The sequence below is a fragment of the Centruroides sculpturatus genome, unplaced genomic scaffold, assembly GCF_000671375.1.
Source record: "Centruroides sculpturatus isolate CEXI.00-Female unplaced genomic scaffold, Cexi_2.0 scaffold2121, whole genome shotgun sequence".
NCBI lineage: Eukaryota > Metazoa > Arthropoda > Arachnida > Scorpiones > Buthidae > Centruroides > Centruroides sculpturatus.
Window position 1 is genome coordinate 31,199 of NW_019386392.1, and position 13,807 is coordinate 45,005.

At 33.5% G+C, this 13,807-nt stretch overlaps 1 long non-coding RNA gene across 1 annotated transcript; it reads right to left on the minus strand.

The window, feature by feature from the left end:
• Window positions 1-5,099: 5,099 nt before the first annotated feature.
• On the minus strand, window positions 5,100-7,048 carry LOC111614807. Its single transcript, XR_002754992.1, has 3 exons — window positions 6,932-7,048; window positions 5,228-5,350; window positions 5,100-5,164 (listed from the first exon to the last, which is right to left on the minus strand). It is a non-coding gene; the product is annotated as an uncharacterized LOC111614807 (long non-coding RNA).
• Between the last annotated feature and the right edge of the window lie 6,759 nt (window positions 7,049-13,807).

The following is a 13,807-nucleotide window of genomic DNA, read 5'->3' on the forward strand; positions in this document are numbered from 1 at the left end:
ATAAATGTTACTTTCATATATTTCTACGCTGTTATTTTCCTTTCCGTCTTGCAAGGTATCGTCGTTGGATTTATAATGTTCGAAAGATTAAAAACTCTGTCAACCGCGATGAAGAGTTTCCACGCCGAACACAGTCGTTTGGAGATCTTCTTGAATAGTTGCGTAGAAAAGCACACGGAAATTTTGGACTGTTTGGTACAGGTGAACGAGGTGTGCGAATACGTCTTTTCTCTGATCTACGCCGTGGCTCTGTACGTCAATTGCTTTTTCATTTACGTGGTGGCATTCATCGACATAAACTTGCTTCTGAGAATACTCATTTCGATTTTATGTTTAGCCTTATTTTTAGTGACTTTTCTACTTTCCTTTGCTTTGTCCCGTTTAACATCTGAGGTAAGCGCTGTCTTCATTTGCGTAATAAAAATAAAAAATACATAAATACGTTTCTCGTGTGGATAATTTTCATTTATAAATTATTGTATCGTCATTCGAATTAAATGGCTACGACGCATTTCTTTTACGATTTATTATTTTGTTCTTTAGAATTCGCATCCCAAATAATCGAATGAGGTGAACTTACAATACGAAAACAGTAGGCAAATAAAGATAAAAAATTTTATTATTATAATATTGTATAGTGAAAGACAGAATAGGGAATTAAAACATACGCGAAACAGCAATTTTTCTTTTTATCATTCTCTTCACTTCGTCTCGGTATCCAATTATAACCTTTTCCAATATTTAATTTAAGTGTTCCCACTGTGTCGAGACTGGAGGAACCTGGTGAAAGCAATTCGCTGGAGGAAGCGAAAAATAGAGGAAATGAACGACACGTCGGACACGACGTGGTTTCCTGCGAATTTTGCCATTTCGCGAATGTGTGAACTAACCTTTAGTGCCATAGGGCGAAAAGAGCTAACTTAAAATTTGTTTAAACAATTTATGCTATTTAACTTATTTAACGTATGAAATATTTATGCAATTGCAAACCGTAATATAACTAACATATAACTTCAAATAGAAAAGCGTACCTTTTATGGCTACTCTCTCTATTAAAACAGCATTTATAGAGTCATCCGTTAAGATATTTAATTATTAAAACTTTATAGACTGGTAGCGCCATACAGTTTTAAATTTTGCCGAAGTTAACGAAGTCGTTGCTGGAGTCTTTTATTTTCGTGTTGTATCGCAATGAATACCGTTTTCAATCTCTTTTATAACATACTTTACAATGCAGAGTTTAACGCGAACTTATTCTAAAAATAATTAATAAAATATAAATTAAATTAATTTTCATTTCTTTTGTTTTTAGTTGTACAATAGCTTCATAGAAATCAGAAGATTTTCTTCGGTCCACATAAAAATTGAAAGCAATCTGAAGGTTGACACTGCTTAAATACTTTAATAATTTAATAATTAATTAATTGTAATCTATTTTGCTTAATATACTTATCTGATTAGTTTCTAGATTTCATGAAGAGATTCGGAAAGACCCCGATTGGTATTTCTGTCGGAGGATTCTTTTTCATCAAGAAAAACTTTGTCACGAGAGTGAGTACCTCTTTCTCGTGTATTTCGTTAGACCCGAATTTAGTTTTTCACTAACGATGTGTGCGACGCGTTAGACACCCATTAAGATTTTTCCGAGTATATTATTTAAACAATATTTAAATTTTAAATCTCAGTTCTAGCATCCGAGTTTCACATTCTGTGTTCTTGTAATTATAAACACTCGAATAAACGACTTTCTTATTTTACAGATGTTAAGTGGATTTTATTCTATTTTGTCAACGTTGTTGAAGCTCGGCAACGAGAAGAAAAGTGGATGCATCTCGACAGAAAACAACAAAACCGATTCCTTCGACATATTGTCAGTTTTCGATAATTTATAATTACCTTTTCTATAAAGTTCTCATCGTTACAAACGAACCGATTTCGTAGAGAAACCGCATCGATGTCCGCCGCTACACATATTTTTTTCCGACCGAAAAGGAGTTAAGAAAGTTAAATCGGAAGGTTTCTATCCGGGTTAGGAGGACGTATTTCGAGAATGGCTCCTTGATAATATACAAGACTATGTAAATGAGATTAGTTCTATATCATTGTTTACCACATAATTCCCTAGTGAAGAATAGCGCAACCGGAATAAAACCCGCATTTGATGCATCGCCTGAACTACTTTTAAGAAATGTCTCGAAAAACAGATTAAATCTTGTCGAATTGATTCCTACGTTGTGTGTCTCGGTAGGGTCGGACTTAATGACGATTTTACACATTATTAGCAGTTACAATTCTTTTATAAAACCCATCCCTACTTTCAAAATTAAGCTTTCTGCCATTTTATAATAGTTAAGAATATAGAAAGATTTTTAATAAAATATAAGAAGAGATGGTGCCACTAAATGTTGCCGGGAAAGTTAAGCAACTCGTTGCTGGACTTTTTTTGTCTGCGCTGTTTTGAAGCCTTCTAATGCCAGACATGCCAGTACGATACGTCTTCGTGCACGACTGACGGAAGTTGAGAAAGACCGCATCGTTTGGCCGAGGGAAGCGGGATGGCTTTTTCGCCGAATTGTTTTCCATCTGATTGTGAAGACATGTTGGGACAGTGAATACGTGAAGGGCCACATATATGCGGGCAGAGTCTGAACACTCCAGACATAAAACGGACGAGGAGAGATAAAGAGACAATCACGAACGGCTGTGGCGGCGTCTTTGTCCATTATCCAGACAGATGGAAGCCTGGCCACAGAACCTGTTTTCTCGTACCATCAACACCATAAAAAATTAGTGCTATGACAGAGAAACGTGGACTGCTACGAACTGGCAGCACGTTGTCTTTATCTTTAGCGACGAATCGATGTTTCTATATTGTTGTTAAGCTTCAGTTTTTTCTATTCGTTCCAGAAGATTCTACCATTGCTCCATTTAAGTCGAATCCTACTCAAATCTACTTAATTTACCAGAATCTTCGAACGTCTTAACTCTAACAAAATTGATTATACCTCGTCTCTGTGAGGATGAACGGAAGACAAAATGCAGAATAAACTGTCGAAATCTGTCTATAGAAAGACCGACGAGGAAACCCCCGAAATTCTGTCGAAAAGTATACATTTCTAACATTAAACCGAGTCGCGACGCGACAATAAAATTTCGACAATTGTCTTCTGTTTTGTTCGAATGCGACTCGGTTAATTGTTTCGAGTATTTTCTGAGTTTTGGTCTAGTTGCATCGATTATTTGGGTAAGTTTAGTCCCTGAACATTCTAGATTTAGGTATTTTTTATGGAATTAGTCGATCGGGTCGGGCAGGAACTACACGCGCACCTTCCTGTCGCGTATTATATTGTTCGGTGGTTCATTAAGTGTGTGTTCAATTCGGTGAAATTAGTTAAGTTGGTATCCTTTGTAACCTGCATCAACTGGCAAGTAAATAAACTTATTGTATCTTTGGTTTATTTAATTGCGTTTTGTTTGTGTACTTCTCGCCCGTTGGTTTAACAACACTATCTCCAATCCGATTCCTCTTTAATTAATTTATAAAAATGTTTGCTCCGAGCTCCATTTGGAGTTTGTGTAATGCAAAAATGCATGTAAATATAGAGAATTTTAACAAGTATCTCCAAATTTCTTCTTTAATTTTGCGTATCAAAACTAAATAAATCTATCCTCTATATCAGGGGTGGCCAACCTGCGGCTCGCGAGCCACATGCAACTCTTTGAAGGATTATTTGTGGCTCTCGATAAATGTACCCGAGTTCCCTTTTCATTTTTGTGTTATTATATTTTTAAAAATTATTATCGTTCCGTATGTGTTTCAAAATGTTTTTTAAATTACTANTTTTTCTTCATTAAATTTTGCTTATCTAGCACAAAACAGACCTACAAAAATCTTCCAAAGATTCCGTTTATAATTATTTACCTTCTTTATTTGCAGACAAAAGTTTAGATATTCTTGATACGATTTATATCTAAATAGTGCTGGATCATACTGTCTTTTGTTGTGAGAAAATTCTTTCAAGCATAGAAGATCCTTCAGGACCTTCTCCATTAATTAATGGTCTGTCTTCACATATACATAAAATATATATACATTTTTAACTAGACTGTTAATATGTCTTAGGAACAGATATCTTACTTACATAAATATACATTTCAATTTGTTTCTCAATGACTTTAAGGAAAAGTTTTACTTTTTCTTCCTATAATAAAATATTTCTTAGAATTTTTTTTTTTTTGGTAAAAAATGCTATATTTAACATGATATTTGTGTATTCAAACTTAATTTGATTTCATATATTTTTCAATACGTTGTATAAAACCTTATGAATATGTGGTCTAGTTATAACCAGTGATGATTTTAGGATGTGCGAGGCCTTCAACAAGGCCCTAGTTAACTATGCCTAGTGAGTGCGGATTCGGAGTTGTTTTTGCGGTGTTTTTTTTTACCTTCCGAGTACATACTGCGTATCAAAAAGTACAGTATATATCTACACGTGTCTGAGGCCTTAAAGCTCCAGATCCCAGGCAACATCATCCAAGAAAAAAAATTGATTACAGTAGATCCCCNCAATACGTTGTATAAAACCTTATGAATATGTGGTCTAGTTATAACCAGTGACAATTTTAGGATGTGCGAGGCCCTCAACAAGGCCCTAGTTAACTATGCCTAGTGAGTGCGGATTCGGAGTTGTTTTTGGTAAAAATGCTATATTTAACATGATATTTGTGTATTCAAACTTAATTTGATTTCATCTATTTTTCAATACGTTGTGTAAAACCTTATGAATATGTGGTCTAGTTATAATCAATGATGATTTTAGTATGTGCGAGGCCTTCAACAAGGCCCTAGTTAACTATGCCTAGTGAGTGCGGATTCGGAGTTGCTTTTGCGATGTTTTTTTTACCTTCCGAGTACTTACTGCGTATCAAAAAGTACAGTATATATCTACACGTGTCTGAGGCCTTAAAGCTCCAGATCCCAGGCAACATCATCCAAGAAAAAAAATTGATTATATTTTTTACCTTTTTGACAGTTTCATCATAAAAAATCTCGAAAAAATTCATTAAATCTTCGCTGGAAACATGAATATTATCAAATCTTTCATATCTAAATTTGCGTAAGGAAGCGGCTTGATATGTTGATGTTAACGTTTTATATAATCTTTACGTAAAATAATTAGTTAATATGAACTTAGAAAATATAAAAGGATATTAAAAAACCGACCTAAAATAAGCCATTTGTATGCATATTTCAATATAAACATCAGGATTGAGGTTTCTCCTTTTGATGAATTCCTTTCCGTATTTAGTAAATTTCATTATTTTCAGATCTAATTCGCTTATGAGTCTATAAATAACCGACCTAAAATAAGCCATTTGTATGCATATTTCAATATAAACATCAGGATTGAGGTTTCTCCTTTTGATGAATTCCTTTCCGTATTTAGTAAATTTCATTATTTTCAGATCTAATTCGCTTATGAGTCTATAAATATATTTGTAAATTAATTAATAAAATAATTTTATAAATATCATCAATGTCATTTTGTGTTTTAAATTAAGATTTAGCATCAGGGCCGAATTTAAACTTAAGGTTAGTGACCAGACGTCTCGAATACCGCCTGATGGCCAGATTAAGATGGCAGCCTACCGCTCTAGGATCAAGAATCAAATTTTGGTTAGCCAAAAAAACCCCAGGAATTTTTCGGGAGTTAGTCCATCCGGATATTTAGATGCTGTTTCTCACTACCGTTTTTCTCTACCCAGTTGCCACATTGTTGGCTTGCTAAAACAAAGCTCTCTTAGTGCTTATAGTGCAGAAAGTTATTTAAAAAAAAATAGATCGATTGACCATTTGATGTCCAGTTTGTCAATTCTATTTCTCGGAAAAAGTGCTGAATGCATGTCAGGTGTAAGTACCACGGTTGTGAGGATCAGTTATAAAAGGGTAATAAATAAAAGGGTTATAATGGTTTTTGCTAATTATCTGAGTTAAAGAAAAAAGGAGATCAAAGCAATCAAAGCTACACTCGGAACCATAATCAAATATGTCACGGACGATCTTCCGAGGGGAATGTCTTCTGGGAGATCTTTTATGAGAAATTGGACTCCTATTTAAGTGTTACTAACACGAAGAAAACCAGGAAAATTCCATATGGCTAGTCAGTTGGCGAGGCGCAAGCAGATTTTTATTTACTCGGCCACTGGTGAGCCATTTTTAAGATTTGTCACTGTAACTTAACATAAACAGCAACACAGGACCTCATAATATGAGTTTCACGCTTTTAAATTTATTATTGTATGGTAGGGCAGGAAAGGTCTCATAAGATATCAATATAGGGAGGGCCACAGCAAGTTTAAATCCGAATTTCATGAACGTAAATTTAATCCATCCGTGGATTTTAATCACTTTATCTAGATACAGATTAATTTTAATCGACTTTCAAGAAGCTTGGAAATAATGTATGGAAAATTCGAATTCGAGTCCAAGTCAAAGAAAATAGCCGAGTCGCTTTGGAGACCCGGAATCGAATCCGGGCAAGTAACTCCTCAAGAATTTTACATGAGCTGTTCTTCATCGCCTATACTCATCGTAAGTTCGGTCGACTCCATTGTGGACCTGGCCAAATCTACGATGGGTATAGAAAAAAAGCTTTCTTAGTTCCCATAGGAGAGAAAGAGCCAAAAATGAAACACACAAAAAAGTCCTTAGCTATTTTTCGTCAGACTAATCCCTCACTACCTGGTTGTCCTCGTTATAAACATGAAAAAAGGCCCTCCTAGTGTCTACCGGGCAGAAATAATTTTAAGGAATTTTAATAACCCTACCTAACATATATAAATTACTATTTAATTAAAACAATATGCAAATAATGCGCAAAAATTCAAATCATTTCATATCACTGATTCCTCCTTAATGACTACTTACTGATTAATTTTATAACCAGCTGACTCAATTTCTAAAACTTCTTTAGGGTGTATTATCCATTTTAATTTCTCTAGATACATAGAATTCATTATTTTCCTTCTAGGACGATTTCTTTTCCTAATTAATTAAAAAAGTTAGTAAACAAAATCATATAATGTCTGACTACCATAAGAAGAGAGTTGATTTTAAATATCGCCGCTAGAGGACTTCTAATCATAGTTTGATACATTATCTATAGATAATTGGTCATTACTTTTAAAAATAAATATCATATATTTATAAATGATAAATTCACTTAATTTATAACGAAACTAAATTAATTTTATTTATTTCTAATGATTAAATTTAACACGAGAGGCAGCGTAACTATCTATCTGTAGTCCAAATTACTATCTTGATAATTAATTAGCCATATTATAGCCTATTAACAATCTAGTTGCATGTTTCATTTTTAAAAATAAACATATCTCGCTGCGATATGTTATAAAATCTCTTCTCGTAGCAATCGGATAATATATAACGATTAATACTTAAACATTTTCAAGCGGAAAATCACAATTAGCAACGATAATTTTCCGAAAAAGAATATTTCGATAACAATTGATCAATCGTTGTGTGTTGTTGATCATCTTTCACTTCAATTCGAGTTATGCTCGTGCGTACGTTTAATGTGGTATATATATAAGTAGAGTGGCAAAAGGAAGTTTTATCACACATTTCATTGGAAATAGACACATCAGTAATGTCTGACAATATGAAACATACGAAAGAATATAGTTGTGTGCTGTGTTCTCGTCTCTTCAAAAGTGACCATAATGTAACCGAGGCATTTGGAAAGGATGTAGTCAACAGACCCGCTACACACTGGTTCAAGAAATTCAAGAATGGAGAAGGCTCTGGGAGGTCATTTTTACACTGTATTTTCTCTGTTATTTATAACAGAGCCGGAAAAGTAAAAAATTCTAAATTTATGCCACGTCGCGCACTTAATTTGTGAAGAAAAAAGCCAAATAAAAAACACCCGCAATGTTTTTGAAACGGTTAACGTTTAATGTCAAAGTACGAATCACAATTTTATTTTCTAAGGTGCAACCGCAATGAGAAAATCAATCGTCCTTCGTCTGGCGGTTGACATTTCCTTCAATTTTCTGCAATTTTGGTGTAATTATTAACACAAGAATAAAATTAATTGTGAATATCTTGCAAAATTAACGACCGTTGTTTTAATTAAAATTTTCTAAAGTAATTCTTTGTTAAAAACGGTTTTATAATTTAAAAGACGCAAATGCGACAATTAAAAGTGTTTATTTTCTCGTCGTCTCTCGTACTTTTATGACCGAAATGGCCTAGTGGGATATAACCTTCCGCGTGTCCTAAAATTCGTATAAAGTTCGAATCTATTTCTTCTCTGGAAATTTTAACGGAAAATATAAGTACAGTAGACCCCCCTACACGGGTTCCTATAATTACGATTCCTATAAGACGGCGAAAAAATTGCAACGGTATTAGTACAAACCTGGTACAAAAACTTTTATAATTCGGTAAAACGTCATTGGGCAGCCGAACTACTTTCCGCCGTCCAGCGCCACGCAACGGAAAATTTAGGCAAGTAAATGGAGTTTACTATCGTCTGTACAGGATTATATAAATATATAAATTATATATAAATTAAAAGTACTGTATATATAATTATTTATTAACTTAATTTATTATAACTTTATTATAATTATATATATACTTTCTGCCGTCCAGCGCCACGCTACGGAGAGTTTAGGCGAGTAAGTTGAGTTTACTAGCGTCTGTACAGTATGTAAATTAGGTACCGTAAGTCTAATACAGCACTAATTTTATACATTTCTTGTGAAAGAAACATTTCTTATTCAACGGCCATAAAAATTATTTCTATTAATGATGTCTCCAAAGTTCAACGAATTTTTCGCAGAAAAATAACTTATCAGAAATCGCGGCCGCCATTTGGTGTACTGCTCCACGACGAAAACAAGCTTAAGCAATGGCAATGTCAAACGGTGCACACTCGGTAAGTAATCCTACAATTTTTTGTTTATAGCATAGTTTATACGGATTATTCCCAAAAAATTATACGTGTTTTGGAAATGTTGAGTCGAATTAGTCTAGAATCGATTAATTTTATGGAAGAAAACCTTTCAAACAGCTGTAGTCCGTAAACTTCACACGCGTCAGGCTGTGATTAGCAAGGACTCGTAAGAAATCGATTCATAAAGAACGGAACGTATCTACCGTGTTATAGGGAGTCGACTGTACTTTATGAAAAGACGTTACAGAAAGCATCCTTTATAAGAAAATAGCAATCTTTCGTAAGGTAATTAAGTATTTAATTTGTATACATCTAATTATTATTACATTTTTTACTCTATATACTGACAGCTTGCTTAATTTTAATTATAGCAATAGAACTAATTACAGTATATCCCTAGTTTACAAAAAATTTGAATGCAATTCCAAGAAAATAGTACAAGACATACGTTCCATATATTATATTAAAAGTTTATTAGAGTAGCGATCATTCTACATATTTGCATGGGAATGTATAAAATGAGCGTTAAATAATGCACACATATTTAATAATGTATTCAAACATGCATAGGCGATTTAAACTGCAATTTAAAGTGTTTATTTGTACATAAATACATTCACCACTCGATACAGTAAATAACATTGTTAATTTTTGCTAGTCATCACGCTTATAATTAATTTCAATGGTAAATTTTCATTAAAAGTAAGTTGTAGATTACAGAACTACCAGTTTTCCCTTCTCGAAAAAGCTATATTTTTTAACATATTAACGTGCATATGCCGCTAAAACCATTTTAAACTGTTTGACAAAATATAAGTATGTTTGCACGCCACAATCAAGTGTTAAATTAGATTACCACGTATTAAATTTGTACTCTGAAGTTTTACTTTTAAAATCGGTGAAATAATTATTTACCATTCTTACCAACACATCAGACATAGTTACAGGAGTTTGATAACCACAATGCTAACAATTAATATTCCGTGTCAATTTCACACCAATAGAAATCACATACTATAAATCACTTTATTTCAGAAAGATGTGAATAAGGCTTCACCAGACTGCAATAAGGATTCATAACCCACAAACAGACAAAATAAAAAGAAACAGCTCACATTTAATACGTGTTAAAATTACTGTATTTATTGACTTTTTTCTATTTTAACTATTCAAAAATTTGAACAATAAACATACTTTGATGTGATAAACTATACGAATGGAAAGAACTTTTGTTTAATTAATTTGTAATTTTTTAACAGAAAATACCAATTTCGACACTGAACACTTTAGCGGACAATTCTGAAAAACTATGTTCTTTCGTCGGATATAGTGATAAATTTCATTTGGAACCATTTAATGTTTGCCATTGTGCGAAATCATATTTTCCCAGACTCTTAACTACACCGACAGAAGATGAATTATTCCGTGCACGTGTCTTCCTACATAAAAGTAAGCACAGTAAGTACTTGCATTTTTCTCAACTATCGCTTTTGCGACGACAAGTATTGTGTTTAACCATTTATTCAATTATAAAAGAAAACGTCCAACTATTATTTAATGTTCAATCACCAACAGAAGACGAAATCGAAATAAATATTGCCACGTTTCCACTAGTTCCGGGCTTTAATATTCGTCATTTTTCGTTTACATTCGAAGAAAGCCTTAATATTCATGAAGAAAAAATGTACGTTTCGAAGCTACTCGAGATACCAGAAGAGAAACTGAAGAGCGTCATCGGACTTAACGATTGTGAAATCGATTTCCATGACGATGGGAATGGTGCATACGTTGGTTACTCGCTTAAAAATCCTATAACAAGGGACATTGCTTTCTATGGTGAGAGAGTTCGGGCAGTTTCTTTACGTATCGAATGCGATTATTATAGGGTCAAAGAAAAGTTAAACAAACTAAAACGTTTGAAACCGGAAATGGTGCAAGAGAGATGTTTCTCATTCATTTTTTCTAAAATATGGAAGAAAAGTGTAAATGCAATACTGGACGCGTTCAAAGCAGAGTTTTCTTTCGTTACCTTTGTTGTTCATCACTATTTTTCGGCATTTGTAGTGTTGAATCCACCCGAAAATTACAATTTGGATTGTGAGGAATATTTACCACTTAGAGAATTTGCACGTGTAGTTTTTGTACGGTACGAATGAAAATGTAGTGATAAAACGCAATATTTTTCACTGGAAGCAAATTAAATCGTGTTGCAACGTTGTACATTCTTTTGTATTGGATTAGGTTATGTTTTAACATTTGTTCAATATTGTATTGAAAAGTTTGTGATGGGGTGAATACTCTTAAGAAGATCTGAGAAATTATGTGAATGTCGTTCTAAAGAGCAAATTTAGTTTGAAAATAATAAATTTGGACGAGTAAATTGTCAGGTTAAATAACACCGTAGTTATTTCATTAATCTTATATTCTGAAGTTGTAATGTTAGAATTGGCCTCTATTCTTACTCGTATTTTCGTACTTGGTGTGAATACCATTTCAAAAATCGAAGCGAAATTAATGTTAAATATATTTTAATTAATTACAAAATTATACTAATTAAAAGCAAATAAAAGTTGTTTTTATAAATGTAACATTCATTTCCTTGCATTTAATTAGTACTAATGTTATTCAATTTCTTTGAATTATTATTTAATTAATAACAATAAATACTAACATAAAAGAAGCGTGAGCGTGCAGCCTAGTTATGAGTCTAATCATATTTACGTAGATAATCTGAAAGTGGAATGTGAGACTTTATATATAACTAATATGATTTTGAAATTGTTGATTATGGTTATTATATAAAAGCATTTTTTATTTGACGATATAAAATATATAAATACAAAAAATACTAATATAAAAGCCGTCGTTTGTGTGTGAATTAATGTGATATCGACCACTCTTTGGTAGATGGTGACACTGTCTACGAAAGAGTAGTCGATAGTATTACTATATCGAGTGGTCGCTGTATGAAAACTCTGCTGTATTTATGTAGAAATTGCATTCTAAACCGCTTATGCGTGTATGAATAGATCGTCGAATAAAGCACACATACTGTAGAGTATCGAGCATTCTGTATGTTTACATTTCATACATTCTCATGTAAACATATAGAATGCTCGATACTCGTCGGTGCATTGTATTCCTATTAAATTTCATTTCGCACGCTTTATCTATGTAATAAGTGATTTTCGGTGAGATTATCTGATGCTTTCGTATTATGAAAGTACCATAATTAATTGTATATTATTCAAAGATAAGAGTGAACAGAGAGTGTTCCCACTATTCGTTATTTTAACTGTTCCTTGCGGTTTTATCGATATAAAGACAATGGATTCCAGTAGCATAAAAACGGGCGTAAAATCCCTCGCCGTAAAAGCTTTTAATCCCGTGACCGTGATGTTTCACGCCCGAGCGGATCGTAAAACCAGCGTAAAAACGAATCGAGCAGTGTTCAACTTTCGACGCGAATACGGCCGTAAAACGGTACAATCCACCAATCGGAAGTCAGTGAAATCTAGGTCATTACGACGCGATGCGAAAATGGCGGAAAACCAAAGGAAAATTCTTTAACTTAGTGGAGTACATAATAAAAAAAGCTAAGCTTATAAATGCTGTATATTATCTTAATAATACGATAACAAAAGTTAATATATGAAAGTAAAGATATTATTTTTACATTTGTAATTATAACAAAAGATTTTAACACTCTACAGAAACTAAAAAATTTAATAATTCGTAAAAACACCGATACCCTTTGCCTGTAACCGACCGAACTTAGCCTCTGTGCGCGACTATGCAGACGCGAGCGACAAGAGTATCTAGCGAGAAGCGATAAATATCAAACCCTGTCAGATATATGCGAAAACCAGAATTTAACTTTCGCCAGCGATATTTCTCGCTTCTCGCTCGCGCAGCTAAATTCGCGTGTGTATAGTCGCATCCTAACACAAGCGCTGTGGTTTGCAGACCGTTGCCGTTCCGTTTTATAAATATTTTTATTTAATTTCACAAAAATACCAGTCCTTGAACATAAAAAATTTCAGAAGAGCCGCTATAATGCACCTTACATCTATTGTTTCGAATAAAACATTTTATTTCCAAACAGAAAAGGTCTGACGTTTTGATTTATGTCAGACGGGTCGACCAGCGGTCCCAAGGGCCGACTTTTGTAGAACCGGAAATCGTCTTCCGCTTTTGTTATTGTCCGAAGCCAAATCGTTTGTTTAATAAAATTATTTAATACCGAACGTCTGCCCTTTTATTCGTTAAAGGGGGAAAGGGAAGAGTTTCTGCCGTTTATAGCCAATGCTCATGATGGAAACCGGTTACCGCGTGTTCTCCCCTGACTATTTTATTTATTTTCCAAAATATGCATTTTCATTCTGGAATTAGTTCGGTCATATCTTAATAACAGGAAAAATATTGAAATTCTCGACATCCTTTAATACGAAGGAAAGCTTTTAATTCACTAAAATATTTTCGCATTAACTTTCCACTAAGTACACATAATTATCGTGAGACGGACGAATCGATATGAATTTTAAGATAGTTTTTAATATACGATGCAATTAGTTATTAGCAGGCAATGTTTGTACTAATATCGACAAATACGCTTGTTTCAGATCGAACAGAATCAATACGTAATTAGTTTTCTAATTGCTGCGCTTGGATGAAATTCTCTACTGCTCAGACTTATAAATTAGTTGACATTCGTGTACGTCTGCCATCCGAACAAACGTATGTCGGTGTTTAAACATCAGTATTAGCTCCTAAGCATTCTTTACTTTCGTGAGAATTTAAAAAATATTATTCCTGCGAAT